At 36.4% G+C, this 5,760-nt stretch overlaps 1 pseudogene; it reads left to right on the top strand.

Moving 5' to 3' along the window:
- The first annotated feature begins 4,221 nt into the window (after positions 1–4,221).
- On the top strand, positions 4,222–5,552 carry LOC135561805 (GTPase IMAP family member 9-like; annotated as a pseudogene).
- The last annotated feature ends 208 nt before the right edge of the window (positions 5,553–5,760 follow it).

The raw sequence follows: 5,760 nt of genomic DNA on the forward strand, positions 1-5,760 counted from the left end.
AAGGCAATAACATAGTAGAAAAAAAATAATCTATATACATTGTGTGCAAAAGGCATGAGGAGGTAGGCAATAAATAGGCCATAAGGGTGAATAATTACAATGTAGCAGATTAACACTGGAGTGATAAATGATCAGATGAACATGTGCAGGTAGAGATACTGGTGTGCAAAAGAGCAGAAAAGTAAATAAAAAACAGTATGGGGATGAGGTAGGTAAATTGGGTGGGCTATATACCGACGGACTATGTACAGCTGTAGCTGCTCAGATAGCAGATGTTTAAAGTTGGTGAGGGAGATAAGTCTCCAACTTCAGAGATTTGTGCAATTCGTTCCACTCGCAGGCAGCAGAGAACTGGAAGGAAACGCGGCCAAATGAGGTTTTGGCTTTAGGGAGGACCAGTGAGTCTTCAAGGAAGGGTGCTTTTATCCAAAGCCGAGTGGCTATCTTGTGCATCCTATCTTTTTTCATCTATTGACATTCCCAAATCCACTTGCTGTACCTTAGATAGGCTATTGTACAACTTCATATTGAAAAACAAGCCACATCAGATAATAAGAGATGTTATCACCAACAGGGTTTGTGATGGCGGTCTAAATGTCTTAGACTTCACTCTCTTAAATCCGATATTAAAAATCAACGAGGTTAAAACGGTACATAAAAAATCCTCATAGTTTCTGGAATACTATACCTCATTTTGTTTTTCAGAAGCTAGGAGGGCTTCATATTTTACTACAATGTCCATATATTGTGAGTAAACTTCCTGTGAAATTGGCGGCTTTTCACCAGCAGGCTTTAATGTGCTGGGATTTGTAGTATAAACACAACTTTTCACCTCATAAATGTTTTATATGTAATAATGGGTCGATATTACATAGAAACAAGATGTTATTTTACCGTAACTGGTTGTCGAAAAACATTGTCCTTGTCAGCCAATTAGTATTAGTGGGAATCTATTTACGCGAAGATAATTTATGGAAAGATACAACTTTAAGGTTTCAAGCAAGGAATTTGACACGTTTATAAAAGCTATACCTAGTGGGATAACATCTTTACTTCAGAATAATGCATATTTTGGAATATCTCATATTGTAAGCGATATCAAGGTGAATAGCATAGGTTTACTAGATAAGAAATTCAACAATCGTTTATTAAGGGATGTTTTCTACAGGAAGTCTATTCCCTCTGCGATATTTTGTTGGGCTTCATCATTTGATGTAAACTGGCGCCGTGCTTGGCTCACTGCACACACATTTATGGTGACCAATAAAGTAAAGGAGATCTCCTTTAAAATTATCCTTAGATTCCATCCATGTAATAGCTTGATTTCTAAATATATACCTGATGTTACCAGTGAATGCAATTTTTGTGAACTAGAAACTGAATCGATTGAACACTTATTCTGTCATTGTTTATATAGTGAAGTGTTCTGGACTGATGTAAAACTATTTCTTGGCAACAAAATGCATACAACCATTGAAGTTAGACATATTATTTTACTACACTGATTCCACAATTGAACGTGAGTATGTCATAAATCTCTTTATTTTATTAGGACAATTTTTCAAACACAAAACAGAATTATGAAGAAAAAGGCAATTTTCTTATTAAAAAATAATCTTATTTGGATAACTATTTAGAGTCAATAAAATGTATACAAAACAAAATGTCCCCCCAAAAAATTCTCTACATGTTTGTATTTGAATTGATATAATGTGGATTTGTAATTATATATATTTTTCTCTTATTTCTTCGTGGAATCCCTCTGGCTGTTCTGTTTATGTTTGTCATGTTACTGTTTAAAATTTATTATTATTTTTTAAATTTCATGATTAGATTTTTTTTATAGGGCGGGGGCAAATAAACTGCCTCGTGCCAGTGTCCGAGGCCTAGGGGAATAACACACCTGTTATAAATCAGATACAAACGTGTCATAATGCAGTGCAGGGCCGGCATTAGAACTAATCAGTTGGACAGGCATTTGATTTCCATAGGTTGGAACGTATTTTTTCCCACGGGACCTCCTATGTGTTTAAAATTGTTTTCATCGTATTGTGGCATGAACACAACCAGTCATGATGTTGTTTTCATCTGATCGTCAAACAAATAACTTGAAAAAGTAGGTTACCTTCACACGTTCGTCCAAAATAATTCCATCCGAACAATGGACTGTAAACTGCCAACTTTTTCAATTGGCAAGCGGCTGAATCTGGCTCACCTGAGAAAACATCCAGTAAATTCAGAAAATGTTCAGTAAATTCACAATGTTTGTTCTTATATCATTAACAGTTAGCTCTAAGTATAAGCAAGTGCAGGCAAACAGCAAGGAGGACAATGATGTCTGTATCCATTGTTGAAAATATAATGGTCTGTGCACCCTTTTGAATGGCGTCTAAGATGAACAGTGGTGGGAAATGTATCCAAACGTCCTACTGGAGTAAAAGTAAAGACACCTTAATAAAAGATGACTCAAGTAAAAGTGAAAGTCCCCCAGTAAAATATTACTTGAGTAAAAGTGAAAGTCCCCCAGTAAAATACTACTTGAGTAAAAGTGAAAGTCCCCCAGTAAAATACTACTTGAGTAAAAGTGAAAGTCCCCCAGTAAAATATTACTTGAGTAAAAGTGAAAGTCCCCCAGTAAAATACTACTTGAGTAAAAGTGAAAGTCCCCCAGTAAAATACTACTTGAGTAAAAGTGAAAGTCCCCCAGTAAAATACTACTTGAGTAAAAGTGAAAGTCCCCCAGTAAAATACTACTTGAGTAAAAGTGAAAGTCCCCCAGTAAAATATTACTTGAGTAAAAGTGAAAGTCCCCCAGTAAAATACTACTTGAGTAAAAGTGAAAGTCCCCCAGTAAAATACTACTTGAGTAAAAGTCTAAAAGTTTTTGGTTTTAATTATACTTTAGTATCAAAAGTAAAAATACAATTACAAATAATTTGAGATTCCTTATGTTAAGCAAACCCGTTGGCGCCATATTCTTGTTTTTTTAGCCAGGGGCTATCTACAACACTCAGACATAATTTACAAACGAAGCATGTGTGTTTAGTGAGTCCGCCAGATCAGAGGCAGTAGGGATGACCAGGGATGTTCTCTATTTAGTGAGTCCTCCAGATCAGAGGCAGTAGTGATGACCAGGGATGTTCTCTTGATAAGTGTGTGCATTAGACCCTTTTCCTGTCCTGCTAAGCATTCAAATTGTAACGAGTACTTTTGGGTGTCAGGGAAAATGCATGGAGTAAAAAGTACATTATTTTCTTTAGAAATTTAGTGAATTAAAAGTTATCAAAAAATATAAATAGTAAAGTACAGATACCCCAAAAAAGTAGTACATTTAATTTTTTTTTTATTAAGTACTTTACACCACGCTCTTGTGTATGCCTCTTCCTGGTCTCATTCCAGCATTGATGTCAGAGAGCCATTTGAAACCACAGACATTTTGAAAAGCTCCTGTTTGTTGTTAGGGTTTCTGAGAAAGTCAGAGAACTTCCATGGAAGTTGGTTGTCTCCCCAACTTGAGAGTCTTTAGACTATCTTCTTTGTATGTGTCCCACACAATATTGATGCTATTGCAGTTTTTCAACTGATGCTCAACCCAAGGCAGAAAGACTACTGCCATATTCGCCCAAATGTAGAAACTATGTATGTAGGCAAGGAACGGACAATGACAGTTCCGTCAATGGTGTTTCCTTGAGTTTGGCAGTTACCTGTAGATAACATCATTGTTTATTTGCTTAGAGTTTGTATTTTATAGACAAAAAATATTAGTCTAAGAAGCTATGAGAGACTTCACATTTCTCTCTACAGAAACAACATTTCCTTCTTCATCCAACAGAGACCCTGATTTCTCTGGTTGGAAAGACCGTTCCTTGGAAAAGATTGGCAGCACTCCAAAACCCAAACATGACTGGTGAGTACTTAGTCTACAAGAATCGGTTTATTTGTTTAATGTGTTTTCACAAAATAATGTTTTATTACATTATTAATACATTTTGATTCAAAATGAATGTAGGCTTGAAACTTAATTTATAGATAATGTCCTTGTTAATTTGCTAACAGTTCATATTCTATAAACCATCAATGTTTAATAAGTAATGTGAGACTGATCATATTCAGTAGCTGTTCTGTAAGATGAACAAACAGAAAGAACACCATACTTCTTTCTACAGTAACAACATGTCTTTCTTATCCAACAGAACAAAATAAAGAGGTCCGGATTGTTTTGGTTGGGAAGATTGGTTCTGGGAAGAGCGCAACTGGAAACGCCATCCTGGGGAGAAAAGCGTTTGAATCCAAAATGTCCTCTATTTCTGTGACATCCTCAAGTAAAAAGAAAAGAAAAGAGGAGTGGTGGGAGGGCAACATGTAGCTGTCATCGACACACCAGGCTTGTTTGACACCAAGTTAACACAGGAGGAAGCACTGAAAGAGATCTCACAGTGCCTGCTATTCTCCGCTCCTGGTCCCCATGTGTTCCTGGTTGTTCTCAAGCTGGGAGGATTCACTGAAAGAGATCTCACAGTGCCTGGTATTCTCCGCTCCTGGTCCCCATGTGTTCCTGGTTGTTCTCAAGCTGGGAGGATTCACTGAAGAGCAGCAGGACATTGTGAAGATGATCCAGACATTATTTGGTGATGAAGCATCCAAATACACCATGGTTGTCTTCACACATGGAGACCTTCTTGATGATGTAACAATTGAAGACTTCCTGCATGGAAATCCCAAACTGGAAAGTTTCATTACCAAATGTAATGGGGGATATCATGTCTTCAAAAACAAAGATCAGAATCCCTCCCAGGTCCCTGAGCTGCTTGAGAAGATAAACAAGATGGTGACGATGAATGGAGGAAGCCACTACACCACAGATGTTCCAGGAGGCTGAGAGAGTGATTGAAGAAGAGAAGAACAGGATCTTGAGAGAGAATGAAGAGAAGATACACAGAGAGAGGGAAGAACTGAAGGCAACGTTTGAAGGAGTGTGTCTAAGAGAAGAAGTAGAGAAGCTGGGGATAAAACAGGAAAGAAAAGCTAGAAAGAATGCTGAGAAATTTAGCAAAATGGGAACAGGTGCTACAATCGGAGCGGCTTTGGGAACATTTGGAGGTCCAGTTGGTATGTCAGTTGGTGCAGCAGTGGGAGTTGCAGTGGGAGCTGGAGTATGCAGTACTCAATGAGAGTCCGTAGATAACAGTGCTTCTACAAGTTGTTTGACTTCATTACTTGATATTGAAAGCTTTCTCTATATACACAGAGTAAACACAACATTTGTTATTGTAGCCTACATTAAAAATGATACTCAGGGGGTTGATGAACACATATTTAGCTGTTTTTGTTATTATGTTTTACTGATCACAAGAAAAGGTTGTTGTATTGAGGTAGATTTTATTAGGAGTAACAGACACCTGCAAAAGATGGGAGGCACTCACTAATAAAGTATTACTTATATGTATTATTAACACTCACTAATAAAGTATTACTTATATGTATTATTAACACTCACTAATAAAGTATTACTTATAAGTATTATTAACACTCACTAATAAAGTATTACTTATATGTATTATTAACACTCACTAATAAAGTATTACTAATATGTATTATTAACACTCACTAATAAAGTATTACTTGGATGTAATAGTAAAAAGGTTTAATTATAACGTGTGTTAAAATGTATGTACTTAATATTTTGAATTAAATAAATGGTTTAAAAATTGTACCTCACCCTTTAACGAAAATGGGATCTCTCGTTTTTACTCACACCCT

Source organism: Oncorhynchus nerka, linkage group LG18, assembly GCF_034236695.1.
Source record: "Oncorhynchus nerka isolate Pitt River linkage group LG18, Oner_Uvic_2.0, whole genome shotgun sequence".
NCBI lineage: Eukaryota > Metazoa > Chordata > Actinopteri > Salmoniformes > Salmonidae > Oncorhynchus > Oncorhynchus nerka.